The following is a 15,773-nucleotide window of genomic DNA, read 5'->3' on the forward strand; positions in this document are numbered from 1 at the left end:
GCCTTCACCCTCTTTATGTGTTGGTAGGTGGTAGGATCTGTCCGTCTCCCATACTTGGATTTCCATTCTGGGGTCCAACTGTTCATATACTCAGTAAACCAAAACTATAGAAGTGGTAAAACCACAATTTTATATGTTTAAAAAATAAAATAATAAAAATAAATAATAAAATAAAAAATAAATAAATAAAATAAAATAAAATAAAATAAAATAAAATAAAATAAAATTAAAATAAAATAAAATAAAATAAAATAAAATAAAATAAAATAAAATAAAATAAAATAAAATAAAATAATAAAATACGTTAATTGCAATGGCCAAGAGTGCAATGTTGGTATGCCATATGAAAGAATCAGGAACTTTTTATCAGTAACAAACTTTGCTTGGAAAACCTACATGCAACATGACCTATTGGAATGCAACAAGTGGAGTGAAAAACAGAGCTATGCTTGTATAGCATTTCTGAAAGGAGAAGATGTCATTTGCCAAAGGCATATATCCACATCTGTATATATATTTAATTTATGCTTTTCACAGATGCAGTGTTACAACACACTGTTAAGTGCTTGTTAGTTAAATATAGGCCCCCAAATCAATAAATGTGGTTTTAGTATTGGCTTGTTTTTCAGCTGTCTCCTCACCTTCTATTAACTATTTTTCTCAAAAGAACATAAATTAGAGGAAAGCCTTTGCAAAACTACACTTTTTATTAGACATTTTATAAAGAGTTTGCACAAAATGTCTTTCATCAGATAAGCACTGGGCACCAAAATATAAGAACATTGAACTATTAGACAGCATTGAAAGGAGGGCGAACAAAGATGGTTAAAGGTCTAGAAGGGAAGACCTATGAGGAGCAACTGAAGTCACTTGGTTTGTTCAACTTAAAAAAGGGGAGGCTGAAGGGAGACTACATGGCGGTAATACAGTTTCCTCATCTGGGGGAGTGGAAGAGCAGGCACTGATCTCTGCTCTCTGGTGACAGCCACAGGACCCAAGGGAACAGCATGAATCTGCAACAGCAGAGGGTAGGCTGGATGTTAGGAAAAGGTGCTTCACTGAGAGCATGGTCAGGCACTGGAAAAAGCTTCCCAGGGAAGTGGTCACAGAACCAAGCCTACCAGAGTTCAACAAAACTTTTGTACAATGCTTTCAGACATATGGCTTCTTTGTGAAGCCAGGAGTTGGACTCGATGATCTTTGTGGGTCCCTTTCAGCTCAGGATATTCTATAATTCTATGAAAAATGATGTGTCCCTTACTGTGGAAGCAACTGTCATCTTGCTGAAAAACATAGCAGAAATCAGCTCTGATGAATGTCTTTTCTTTCATTCGTAGCCATACATTTTAGGCACAAAGCATGGGCTGTTCCATTCCTAGCTTAACCAAAAGGGAAGAGAGATTCTTCCAAAAATTCTTCTTTCTGTTTATCATTAACTAGCATATGGGTTAGGATCAGAGGGAAGGCCAACAAGGCAAGCATCCTGGTGCAGGTCTGTTACAGACCACCAAACCAGGATGAAGAGACGGATGAGGAATTCTACAGGCAGCTGGCAGAAGCCGCGAAATCATCAGTGCTTGTTCTCGTGGGGGACTTCAACTTCCCAGACATATCCTGGACATGCAATACAGTTCAGAGAAAGCAGTCTAGGAGGTTTCTGGAGAGCGTGGAAGATAGCTTCCTGACGCAGCTGGTTAGAGAGCCTACCAGGAGAGGTGGCCCGCTAGACCTTCTGCTCACAAACAGTGATGGACTGGTGGGAGATGTGGTGATCGGGAGCTGTCTTGGGCAGAGTGACCACGAAATGGTAGAATTCTCTATTCTTGGCGAAGTCAGGAGGAGGACGAATAAAACCTCTGTCTTGGACTTCCGGAGGGCTGACTTTGAGCTGTTCAGGACACTGGTTGGCAGAGTCCCTTGGGAGGAGGTTCTGAAGGGCAAAGGAGTCCAGGAAGGCTGGGCACTCTTCAAGAAGGAAATCTTAATGGCTCAGGAGCGGTTTGTCCCTGTGTGCCCAAATACGAGCCACTGCGGAACTAGACCGGCCTGGCTGAACAGAGGGTTGTGTCTTGAGCTTATGAAAAAAAGGAGGGTTTATAATCTTTGGAAAAGAGGGCGGGCTACTCAAGAGGACTATAAGGATGTTGCGAGGCTGTGCAGGGACAAAATTAGAAAGGCCAAAGCTCATCTGGAGCTCAATCTGGCTACCGCCGTTAAAGATAACAAAAAAAATTTTTACAAAAACATCAACACAAAAAGGAGGACTAAGGAGAATCTCCATCCTTTACTGGATGAGGAGGGAAACTTAGTTACAAAAGATGAGGAAAAGGCTCAAGTGCTCAATGCCTTCTTTGCCTCAGTCTTTAGCAGAAAGACCAGTTGTTCTCTGGATACCCGGTATCCTGAGCTGGTGGAAGGGGATGGGGAACAGGATGTAGCCCTCACAATCCACGAGGAAATGGTTGGCGGCCTGCTACAGCACTTGAATGTATGCAAGTCGATGGGGCTGGATGGGATCCACCCGAGGGTACTGAGAGAACTGGAGGAGGAGCTGGCCAAGCCACTTTCCATCATTTATCAACAGTCCTGGCTATCAGGGGAGGCCCCAGTCAACTGGTGGCTAGCAAACGTGACTCCCATCTACAAGAAGGGCCGGAGGGTAGACCCAGAAAACTATAGGTCTGTTAGTTTGACCTCAGTGCCAGGGAAGCTCATGGAGCAGATTATCTTGAATGTCATCACGCGGCACTTACAGGGCAAGCAGGCGATCAGGCCCAGTCAGCATGGGTTTATGAAAGGTAGGTCCTGCTTGACGAACCCGATCTCCTTCTATGACAAAGTGACGCGCTTGGTAGATGAGGGAAAGGCTGTGGATGTGATCTGGCTTGACTTCAGTAAGGCTTTTGATCCCACTACATTCTCCTCAAGAAACTGGCTGCTCGTGGCTTGGACTGGCGTACGCTTTGTTGGGTTAGAAACTGGCTGGATGACCGGGCCCAAAGAGTTGTGGTGAATGGAGTCAAATCCAGTTGGAGGCCGGACACTAGTGGAGTCCCCCAAGGCTCAGTGCTGGAGCCAGTTCTCTTTAATATCTTTATCGATGACCTGGATGAGGGGATCAAGTGCTCCCTCAGTAAGTTTGCAGATGACACCAAGTTAGATGCGTGTGTTGATCTGCTCGAGGGCAGGAAGGCTCTGCAGGAGGATCTGGATAGGCTGGACCGATGGCCTGAGGTCAACTGTATGAAGTTCAACAAGGCCAAGTGCCGGGTCCTGCACCTGGGGCACAACAACCCCAAGCAGCGCTACAGGCTGGGAGATGAGTGGTTGGAAAGCTGCCTGGCAGAGAAGGACCTGGGAGTACTGGTTGATAGTCGGCTGAATATGAGCCAGCAGTGTGCTCAGGTGGCCAAGAAGGCCAACAGCATCCTGGCTTGCATAAGAAGCAGTGTGGCCAGCAGGTCTAGGGAGGTGATTGTCCCCCTGTACTCGGCTCTGGTGAGGCTGCACCTCGAGTACTGTGTTCAGTTTTGGGCCCTTCGCTACAAGAAGGACGTCGAGGTGCTCGAGAGAGTCCAGAGAAGGGCAACGAAGCTGGTGAGGGCTCTGTAGAACAAGTCTTACGAGGAGCGGCTGAGGGAACTGGGGTTGTTTAGCCTTGATAAGAGGAGACTCAGGGGTGACCTCATCGCACTCTACAGGTACCTTAAAGGAGGCTGTAGCGAGGTGGGGGTTGGTCTATTCTCCCACGTGCCTGGTGACAGGACGAGGGGGAATGGGCTAAAGTTGCACCAGGGGAGTTTTAGGTTGGATGTTAGGAAGAACTTCTTTACTGAAAGGGTTGTTAGGCATTGGAATGGACTGCCCAGGGAAGTGGTTGAGTCGCCATCCCTGGAGGTCTTTAAAAGACGTTTAGATGTAGAGCTTAGTGATATGATTTAGTGGAGGACTTGTTAGTGTTAGGTCAGCGGTTGGACTGGGTGATCTTGGAGGTCTCTTCCAACCTAGATGATTCTGTGATTCTGTGATTTGCTCTCTTTCATTCCTCAGTGATGTCCCTCAACTACCTTGACCTTTCAAAGATAATTGGGAGTGGTTACAAAATCACATGGGTCAGCTTCTTCAGCACATGTGGGTGCATCCCAGCACATTGCACAGACTTCTGTATCTTAAGTTTGTTAAAATGTTCCCTAACCTTTTCTCCTCCACTGAGTGTGTCTTCCTTGTTCCAGGCTTTCCAACAGGGGCCTTGGGATTGTCAATTACTGATCTTAGTAATGGAGATGGAGGATAACAAAGCACTGAGCATCTAAGGCTTTTTCATGAATTGAGCAAAACCCTGTTATTGTCAGTATCAGACACAACCTTTTCCCTTGAAATCCAGTCAGTTATGTTTCTGTTATAAAAAATCTGTTTACTGAAAATCAGCTATGTTAATTAGGTGAGCATTTTACAAACTTGATGTTTGTTTCTTCAAAGCATTTTAACAATGCTAACTTTCATATAAGAAAGCTTAATGGAAAATAAAAGTAATGTTAATTATTTTATAACTAATAAAAATATTGGTAAGTACATTTCACATTAATTTATCTTACTGAGGAGTTATACCCAAACTTTCCTCAAAACATATTTTGAAGCATATCATGAATATTCCACTTCTTCTTCTTCTTTTTCTTTCTTTAAAGACCAAAATAATCTACCAAATATGTCTGAAGAGGTTGTACTTTTGTTTTTCTTATAGTTGTCCTAGACTATTAGCAAAGCCTAAAAAATAAGGCTTACATCATAATTTATCTCAAGACAAAAACAAAACTATGGGCTGTTCCTTCTCATCCATATCTTTATTCTGCATTTTGAAAATAACTTTTTGGTTGTGGATTTACTCCACCAGCAGGCACATCCATTCTTAATTCAAAAAGACATATCCTTGAAATTGCTTTGCGTTAGGTATATGGCCAGTAATTTTATGGACAAGACTGCTATGCACACAATTGGGCAAACTGGGTTATTCATAACACAGACAGCTATTAATCACTATAAGATTGCATGGAATACTAGGTTTGGCCTCATCTGTAACAAGATATTACCAAAATGCATTGGTAAAGATGTTATAAACTTCAGATAAGATACAGAAGTATTGTAGTGGTACTATCCAATCCTATTTTGATTTGAACATTGAAAATGAAAATGCTATATTCATTCTTCTAGAATCATTTAAATGACAATAAAGACCTTGTAATAACAATAAAGATCTTGTAATCAAGATCTTATGGCTCATTTAGGTACATGGCTAGCAAGTTCCCGAGTGGAAACAAACTACTGCAACTCCTTCTACAGCAAGTCTAGCCTGATTTATGATAACTGAGCATCTGGCTTCTATAAATTCTAAGTTGTTTAACCAGAATGCACTGCACATTTTATAACGAGGAGGACAACTCCCTTTACTGCAGCCTTTCTATTGCTTAAAAGATATGGTTTGGTAAAAGGCTGGACTCTATAGGTTGATAACTAGACAACAAATCTTTGAGAGTAGAACAATTCTGTGTCAAATAAAACTTACTCTTACATTTTCAAAAGATTTTAAACACAATACATACCATAATCAGCAAGTGAATGAGCTAAATTCATAGTATTATGCTATACTGTTCCCTACTTCTTAATGTTCCCATTGGCACAGGCAGAACATTTGGCCAACATATCAGTAGAAAGGAAAAGCTGAACTTTTCTAAATGTTATTTTGCGCTTTTTATAGGTCGCACATAGATAATCATTATTTTTTAATTACCTACACAGAAACTAGCCCAAAAACACACACACACACACACACACATTAAATTATTATCATAAATATTATATAAAACATTAATAAGATTAAGGAGAGTATGAACACTGGGTTGCATTATTTTTATAGTGTAATGTTTTATTGATCAGTGGATGGATCTGTAATGAACAATAGTATTCATGTTTTTCTCTGAAATTGTGCTCTCATTTTAACTCCCCTAGCCTATGTAGAGAAATTTTCTTCCTAGCTCAATGAATGAAAATGCAACATTTTTCAGAAACTGTATATATTATTTAAAAATAGTGTGTATTGAAGTAGAGTTATGGAGATCTTTTGCTGTTAGGCACTTTCATTTACTCCCCTTATCATAGTCATTAAATAATAAAATCACATTTCATATTCAAGAGTACCACAATATTGGTATTACTATTCCGAATGTAATTCTCATTCAAACCTTGAAATGAGTTTTTTCCACCCAAAAAGGTATATTATAGTTCAGAAGCATGGTCTAGGAAGATAAGGTTCTCACGCCCAAACAGAAAGACTATAACAGTACTGCCTGATAAGCTTTCTAGTAAGAATGCAATGTGATTTACTTATGGTAATTAGTTAATTTAGATAGAACAATGTGCTGTTTGCTCCAGCAAAAATGAGACACTGGCTGCCTTCACTTGTGCACAGGCAATGTGTTCCAGCATTGGGTGTGATGCCACAACTGAGCTCAGCCACCACCTATCACCCAGTGACACAGGGATGCCTGTCTACCCACCACCTCGTAGTGAAGATGACAAGCAAGGAAAGTGTCATGCTGACTGCAAGTGGATGCTCATACTTAACGTGAGAAAAAATGACACGCTGCATCACCAGTTTCCCTTTATAAAATTGGTGGCCCTTCATTACTGAAAACTACAAGAGATGCTAAATATACTTAACAAGTAATACAAGTTAAGAAAGTTAGAGTCAAGAGTGATCTGATCTTACATGCATTGTAGTTTGGGCTCCTATATTTCTTTTTCAGGCACTTGTAATGCTTCTTGATGTAGTTAGTTCAGGGTTATCTTTATTCTGTCTTTTTGTTTTCTTCTCCACTCTCATATCCTTAGCTTTCGTCAGAAAGAAATTGAGTGGTGCAGAGCCACAAGACCACTATCACAACATGCAGTGATAAGCTGCATAAGCTTTTGCTTGAGCTTTTAATTTTTATTCTTTTCCTAAGCAGAAATTACCTTGTGGATAGAGAGAACTATCCTGGGAGGCACCAACAAGATGCACCCACATAAATCAGAACACCAGGGGAGGAGGGTGCTTTCTCCCACTGCTTTTAGTGCTCAAGTCTGGCTTGTAGCCCTGTACTTGGTGGCTCCCCATCAGGTTCAGTCCTCAGTATGTAGTTGGAGGCCCGTGTCTGTGTTCCCTCCTGAAGGACTGCTGTCTTCTCTCCCTACTGCTTTGTGAATTAGATCACTGGTGAAGGTCATCAATGGTCCTGCTAATCATATAGCCCCAGCCAACTTCTTTGGCTTTTCCCATGCCAAAAGGCCATTTACTAACTGTCACCAGGGTCTCAGTTCCCACTCTCTCTCCCATCCCAAATTTGATATGGCAGGTGTGATGTGAACAGCAGTTACATTATAAAATTAGTCTAACATTCCTTGTTTTCCAACTCATGCTGTATTAATCTATTGATTTCATCAGTTCAAGCTGGGTAAAGGTGCTTCAAGTCTCATCTATCTAAGATGTGCTTTGAGGTAGGCTTCATCCCATGACATCTTCAGTTGTTAGTTGCTAGCAATCCCCTAGTTCTTAGGCAGAAACAATTTCCTTTTTAAATCAGGATTCAGTAAATCATTGACCTTTGTTTCTCTTTTCATGTAGGTTTGGCTCTCATTTAACTTGCACTGTTTTTCTCTCTTCTTTTTCCCCACGTATTCAAACTCTCTCTCTGGTACATGCTAATACTGGTTTGAATTAAATGCAAGTGCTTCTTCATTATCTATATATATCTTTTTCTTCCTAATCCCTTGTATGATATCTATCTGGAAGAGTTAATGTGAGGCCTAGAGAACAGCTGAAAAGCTTGTAATAAGTGGCATGGAGACCCATCATTCTGAACTAAACAGCTGATGTCTTAATATATTAATAACAGCAAAAGACTATTTAACGGGTTTTAAAATGAACAAGCAAGGGGCTAAATGAGGAAAAAATATTTATGCAACTTTAAGAAAACACTTGAAAGTTTAAAGATTAAATTTGCTGACATAGCAACATTAATGAAAATAGAACTAGAAATTCTACCTTTTGTCATAACTCCCATGTACTCCACAGAGCCAGGCACTATTCAATACCAACAGATTAACACTTCAGAAGTCTGAATTTAAAAGCAGTAATCATAGAATCATAGAATGGTTTGGCTTGGAAGGGACCTTAAAGACCATGGGGCAGGGACACCATCCACTACATCAGGTTTCCCCAAATACCACACAATTTGTCTTGAACTATTCCACGGATGGGGTATCCACAACTTCTCTGGGCAGCCTATTTCCAGTGCCTCATTAACCTCTGAGTAAAGAATTTCTTCTAAATATCTAATCTAAACCTACCTCTTTTAATGTAAAGCCATTGACTCCCATCCTATCACTATACTCCCTGATAAAATGTAGGAGTAGGACTCCCTCTTGTTTTCTTGTAGGCCCCCTGGAAGGCTTCTATAAGGTCTCCCCAGAGCCTTCTCTTCTCCAGGCTGAACAACGCCAATTCCCTCAGCCTGTCTTCGTAGGAGAGGTTCTCCAGCCCCCTGACTATCTTCAGGGCCCTCCTCTGGACTCATTCTAATAATTCCATGTCCTTCTTGTGCTGGGTACCCTAGACCTGAACGCACTACTCCAGGTGGGGTCTCATGAGAGCGGAGTAGAAGGGGAGAATCACTTCCCTTGACCTGCTGGCCATGCTTCTTTTGATGCTGCCCAGGATACAGTTGGCTTTCTGGTCTGCAAGTGCACGTTGCCAGCTCATGTTGAGCTTCTTGTCAACCAAAATCCCACCCCGCAAATGCAAAACTGGATTGAATTTTACCATGTCTTACCATTTTCAATATGAAACCCTTCACTTTTCCTTAGATATCTCCTTGCTTATGGATTATTTTGTCTGTTTTTAGAATGTAACCAAAATCATTTCTTTTGCCAAAGGCTTGAGTCATGAATTATGGTTTATGCCACACTGATTGCTATTCATTTAAATCAATTTTTACCCATATTAAAGATTTTGTTGACAAACTCTTGCGTGGTTTTATATAAGATGTCTAAATAAGGTTCATTCCTCCATGGGCATATAGTCAGAGGTTTACAGAGGAGATAACTCCAACAGCTCTACAATGTCCTGGATATGACATGTCTGATCACCACAGAAATTAAATGTAAAACACACTTGGTTGCTTCATAATAGAATTGAGCACCATTTTACTTTGTACAGGCAATTAAGAAAATCTTTTCTTCAAATACAACTCAAAAATGCATGTTCATGGTTTGTATGTGTTCACACTCACACAAATGTTTATGGGTTACCTGTTCTGTATCTGGCATGTATTTTCAACAGATTAAAGGTAAAATACAAGTGGAATCCAATCCTTATGTTACCCAACAGCAGTAGATTCTGTAGGTGAATTTCTGATATATTTCAAAACCCAGTGGAATTGTATGAACCCACTGAGTTTCACACATTCTAACTGTCCCAAAGTCTATGTAGGAGTAGCTTAGGTAGTATTAGATTCAAATTTTGGAGTAGATTTATTTCTTGGAAGAGGAAGTTATGTTTCTGAACAGCAAGATAAAGGTTTCTGAAGATAAATTTCCTACAAGAGGCTTTGTGACTAACTTTATCTTCTCTAACACAAGTTTATGCATATGTTACAGAGTATATATTTATAATCCATTAATCCATAGTAAGATTTTTTTTCTTTTATTTTTAATAGAACAAAATAAAATAAAATAGTTAAATAAAATAATTAATATGAATAAAAAATGATTTACCTGCTTGTTCCAGATGATTGATTTCTATCATCCAAGTCACCATTTCCAGTAGCAGTAAGTAGATGGAAAGACTGAACAAAAGTAGATGGAATGACTGATCAAAATTGGAGAATCTACTTACGAAGTCTGGACTGACCAGCTGACCAGATGGGAGGACTGTTTAAGCAGAAGTCTCAGTCCCAGCTGCTGTGCTCAGAACATCATTCCCTAACAAAGACATCATTCCCTAACAAAGGCATCCAAATCCCTAGTTTGTCCATCCATGGGGCCAGAATTTCATCATAGTGTGGCAGCTCATCACAGAAATATCCACAAAAGCTCTCTTATATATTCATGAAAGGAGAACCTGCAGAGACTTATTTCTCCACAGCCCTAGTTTGATAGTTTTGCTACCACAAAGCATGAGACACAGTACTATTTAGTTTGCTTTTGTGATTTATGTCTTCATCAGAACTTACAGACAGTACTAATTCAATTTAACTGTCCTCTCATTCACTGCTTAATTGGTACTTTTACTGTACCCATTCTTAACTTCTTTCTGTAAATAGTACTAGTGTTATCACTCTTGTGCATCAATGGTTTTAGTTAAGGTTGTATGCATAATGATTACTGTATGAAGAAAATTAATGAGGATTTATTTATTCACAGTGGTGTTTTAATTAGAGTTATTTGCATAATTGTATCTCTAGATTCTTTTTCAAATTGCTTCATAACCACAAGCAATTATGACCCATTTATACTTGCTGATTAACTAAATCTTCTAGCATCATAGTATACTTTTTCTAGTGTCAGAGTGAATTTTGAGTTTGTTACCTTTGTTGCCTCAGATTTCAAAGGCTTCAGGTTATCCCAAACCTGCCAAATAAGATCCCCAAAAGATATAGAATCATAGAATCATTTAGGTTGCAAAAGACTTCTAAGATCATCAAGTCCAACCTTCTACCTAGCACTGACAGGTCTACCACTAAACCATGTCCCTAAGTACATCTACACATCTTTTGAATGCCACCAGGGATGGTGACTCAACCACTTCCCTGGGCAGCCCGTTCCAGTGCCTCACAATCTGCTCAGCGAAGAAATCTTTCCTAATATCCAACTTAAATCGCCCCTGGCACATCTTGAAACCATTTCCTCTCATCTTAACACTTAGTGCTTGGGAGAAGAGATCAATCCCCACCTTGCTGTAGCCTCCTTTCAGGTAACTGCAGAGCACAGTAAGGCCTCACCTGAGCCTTCTTTTCTCCAAGCTAAACAACACCAGCTCCCACAGCCACTCCTCATAAGACCTGTTCTCTAGACATTTCATCATCTTCGTTGCCCTTCTCTGGACACGCTCCAGCCCCTCGATGTCCTTCCTGTAGTGAGGGGCCCAAAACTGAACACAGTACTCAAGGTGCGGCCTCACCAGAGCCGAGTACAGCAGGACAATCACCTCCCTGGTCCTGCTGGCCACACTGTTTCTGATACAAGTCAGGATGCTCTTAGTCTTTTTGGCCACCTGAACACACTGCTGGGTGATGTTCAGCTGGCTGTCAACCAATACTGACAGTTCCCTTTCCACCAGGCTGCTTTCTAGCCACTCTTCCCCCAGCCTATAGCAATGCATGGGGTTGTTGTGCCCCAAGTGAAGGAGCCAGCACCTGGCCTTGTTGTACTTCATACTTCTGACCTCAGCCCATCAGTCCAGCCTATTCAGATCTCTTTGTAGAGCCCTCTTACTCAAGAGCAGATCAACATTCATGTCTAACTTGATGTCTTCTGCAAAATTACTGAGGGTGCATTTGATTCCCTTGTCTAGATCATTGATAAAGATATTGAAGAGCACTGGCCCCAGTACTGAGCTGTGGGGGATGCCACTAATGACTGGCCTCCAACTGGATTTAACTCCATTCACTACAACTCTTTGAGCCCAGCCACCCAGACTATATTTTACACAGTAAATCATATGCCTGCCATCCCTGAGCAGCCAGTTTCTTTGGGGAATGCACTTGGAAACAGTGTCAAAAGCTTTATTAAAATCTAGGTAGGCAACACCCACAGCTTTTCCCTCATCCAATAAGCATGTAACCTTATTGTAGAAGGAGGTCGGGTTCATCAGGCAGGACCTGCCTTTCATAAACCCATGTTGACTGGCACTCAAGGTGATCTGCTCCATAACCTTCCCTGGCACTGAAATCATAATATAGATAAAATGGATAAGTGATGGTATGCTTTTTTATTATTGTTATATTATTGTTGTTGTTGTTATTATGTTAATTTGCAAGCATTCAGGTGTAACCTTCCTACATGGGAATACCTATGTGAACAAAAATTTTGAGTTACAGTAAGTCTCCAGTGTAAAATAACTCCTAAAACATTCAGAGAAAAGCTTTTTCAACTATACATGAGTTAGAAGACAGCAAGAGCTATTTTAGGAAAAAAAAGAAAAAAAAAGAAAAAAAAAGAAAAAAAAGAAAAAAAAAAAAGGGAATTTGTAGCCCAGTTGAAGAATCAGAAAACAAACATACATACAAAAAAAAAAAAAAAAAAAAAACAGTACAAAGTGAAATTAATTCCATCTTAACAGCACTGGGAAAAGGAGAGAAAAAGAAACACAGAGTCATGCCACATAAAGATATTAGAAGAAAATCTTGGTCTACCTTGGAGCAATAATGGCCTGCAATATAGCAATGTTTCAGTTCCATACTGTAATAGTGTGCTTTCTTCTGATGTAAAATCACTTGGCAGAGGATTGTAGAAAGAGATAGAGAGGCTCTGGAGACAGGATAGCAAATGAAAAAGATTTGATAACTCAGTGAGAGCTGTTGCTTTCATGCTAATTTCTGTGACAGAGTGAAGGTTCTTGGCAAGGACAGAAACTAAGATTTAAAACAAGGCAAATTTTTGTGTATATCCAGATGATTTTTTGACAAAAGACAAACATATTCCTTCTTTCTTCTTTCAGCACTGCTGCTAGGAAGGAAAGAAATGGGCCTGGCAGATGATAATGAGGTCAGGCATTCCTCACCTCATGAGTCATGTGTTTGCTGACTTGCAAATAAGATATGAACCTGCCCTCCTTATCTACTGTCTTCAGCAATGCAGAGTGGTTTAATAGTTCTGCTCATTCAGTTTAATCTCTACACACATAGAACTATAATTCATTTATGAGTAGTCTAATGGTCTTGAAATCATCTCATGTGAACATTCACTGGCCTGCTATCAAGCTTTTCACACCTGTGATTAAAATAAAAGAAAAATTCAAATGTTCACAGAGCAAGCATTTTCCCTTTCTTTACTATAGTACAAATATATGACAAATTTTATTTTCATACCATTCAAATAACTCAGATGTTGTTGGTGATAGAATCATACTCATTCTATCAACAAATAAAATACATAGATCCATAGGTCTGAAGACCAATGGAAACATTTTAATTCTACTCTCATAAAGCTGAGAAGCAGATGATATATTTATAAAGCATAACATATGTTGTCTCCATGACAAGTCAAGCCCCAGATCCTGTCTAAAAATAGTGCAACCGTTTAAGTTCAATGAGATCTGAAAGGTGAACAGTGTTCTTTCAACAACAAGCAAGCAAAAGATATCAAGAGGGATAGAGATTAAAGGAATCATGTCCCTGCCATATATTTTATCCACAACAGCAGTACCAAACAGCTCCTTCTATAGACACCCAGATGCAAAACGGTAATTTTGCAGTAGTTTGCATTGACAACTAAACATTTATGCTACCTTATTGCTGCAGGCAGAAGTGAAGCGCATTTAAAACAACTTGAAGAGAGGAGGCTTCCTATATAGGCACCGCTGATTGCACCTAAATCATTTATGCTGCTACTTTAAATTAGCATATATTCAGTGTAAAGTTTTCTGATGAAAATCAAAGTCTCCTATCATTGCTTATTAGATTTTAATCATTTACATGTATACTTGGACTACAACTTGTGCAAATATATTATGCAGGGAAAAGCAGCTTATTTCTATCTCCTCATTTCAAAGACTTGATTATTTTTTCTTTCTCTTCAGTTCACATTACTTTGTTATTATAATCATTAACACATTGCCAGAACTTAGGAGTTGAAACATCCATTAATCAAGAGTTCTAATAGAACATTAAGCTATGCATACACTGAAGAGAAGACTTTGCAACTAACTTGTTTATTACAATCTAAATTAAGTGAGATGCTAGCTAGAGTGATATTCTATGCCTTGTGAGAAGGAAAAAAAAAAAAAAAGGAAAATGAAAATAAAATAAAAGCCTGGTAGTTCTTTGAGGCTGGCAGGTCAAACCATTTACATTTCTGGAGGCCATTGAAGTTCTGATACAAACTACAGGAAAATTAAGATTTCTTCTCAGGAATGTGACATAAGTAGATGATGACATCTGTATTCACATTATATATTCTTGGTTGCTATTTTATGAGGTAAAGCTTCAAATCAGTTTCAGACCAGTTTCAGATTTCCTGTGTGGTAGCTAAAGCAAAAGAGTAAAGCTTTTCACTGCATGAGGATAGTATCTCTCATCCATGTTCTGTGAGATTGCAGTCTTCTAGCACACGGATTTTTAAAAGCCTATTAAAAAAAAAAAAAAAAAAAACTTTTAATATTATATCTTTGATTTTCCCCTATTTCTGCATTCTTCCTTTCCCCTTAGTCATAACATGCCTGATTCAGCCCATGTGGAGGTCAACAGAACTCTGAAATAACAGTTTATTGAGCCTGTTTAATTATTAAGTTATTTCACAACAGAATGGCCCTCTTTACCTGTTGGCAGTACAGACTCCTTCCAAAGCAGATCTGAACTCATTTCTGATGATTTGGGTAGGAGAACCTTTGTATTTACCAATAAATTGGATGCATTTGGGGAATGTTAGCTACCATTACCTCCTAATTCTCTCTTCTTTTTTCTTTTTCATCCAAACCCTTTATGATGTGAACCAGATGGGTTTTAGGAATGAGTCTGCAATTTTTCACTTAAAACTGATAAAGCAACTTATGATAAGTATCCCTCATGATATAGCCCTGCCAGTTATAATCAGAATTGTGAACTGTGGCTTGTTCTCTAAACCCTTCAACTCAGTGTTAATTCCAGTTTGTACCTACTAATTAGTGCCTACATAAAAACTAGTGCAAAAGGGATGGGAAGAGAAAAATCTAGCACATGTGCTTATCATCAAAATGAGAATCTATTGTAGTGAATCATTGTCTTATGCCTCAATATCACAGCAAGCAGCACTTGAATAAATAAAGGGTGAGGTTTTTTTTTTTTTCCTCATTGCTTATTTCACTTTTATTTCTTCTACTACTGCTTTGCTGTGATATACCTATTTTTGGGGGTGGTAGGACTTATAGGAAGGTCTTCTAAATATCATAATTCTGGATGTCTGTGACCAGCCACAGACATGACTACGTGAAGACAAATCCTTCACAATCCTTTTATTTTTCTGCCTTCTGGTACCGTTTTTTCTTTTTTTTTGTAAAGCCCGTCTTCCTTCATTGCACTAGAATATGGTATTTCTGGAGACTCAATGATATTCACTAGAATTTTTCATAATGATTCTTTTTAATACCATTTCAAAATGAATATTTTAAAATAAAAGATCAAGAGCTTTCAAAAATATTTTACTTCAGTCTGCTCTGTCTTTATCTGAAAGAGAAATGTAAATTAAAGACTTAAAAATGAAGACAGACATATTAGTCCTTACTGTAGTCTCATCGTTCTATAATATTTGCTGTTTACTGAGAACTAATGGTGTTCAATGACATCAGATTTCACTTGACTTTTCTTCCCTCAGATAATGGAGGTAGACTGAATTGAGCAGCATAAATAATCTCCCAGGGCCATTCTTTATCTTTTTGTCACAGGCAGTGTTGATTGAAGCAATGTTTTTTTTTTTTTTTTTTTTTTTTATAACCTTGCTTTCCTGCCCCACAACCTTCTACAATTGGAGTGACTATTTCTGTGCTG

General features: G+C 39.2%; 1 long non-coding RNA gene across 1 annotated transcript in view; it reads right to left on the reverse strand.

Annotated features, from left to right (window-relative positions):
• Positions 1-13,076: 13,076 nt before the first annotated feature.
• Positions 13,077-15,773, reverse strand: part of LOC310889003 — a 34,440-nt gene continuing 31,743 nt past the window's right edge. Inside the window, exon 3 of the long non-coding RNA XR_014576310.1 lies at positions 13,077-14,377. This is a non-coding gene — a long non-coding RNA (uncharacterized lncRNA). The remainder of the gene's footprint in view (positions 14,378-15,773) is intronic.

The sequence above is a fragment of the Anser anser genome (assembly GCF_964211835.1).
Source record: "Anser anser genome assembly, chromosome: Z".
NCBI classification, from domain to species: Eukaryota; Metazoa; Chordata; class Aves; order Anseriformes; family Anatidae; genus Anser; species Anser anser.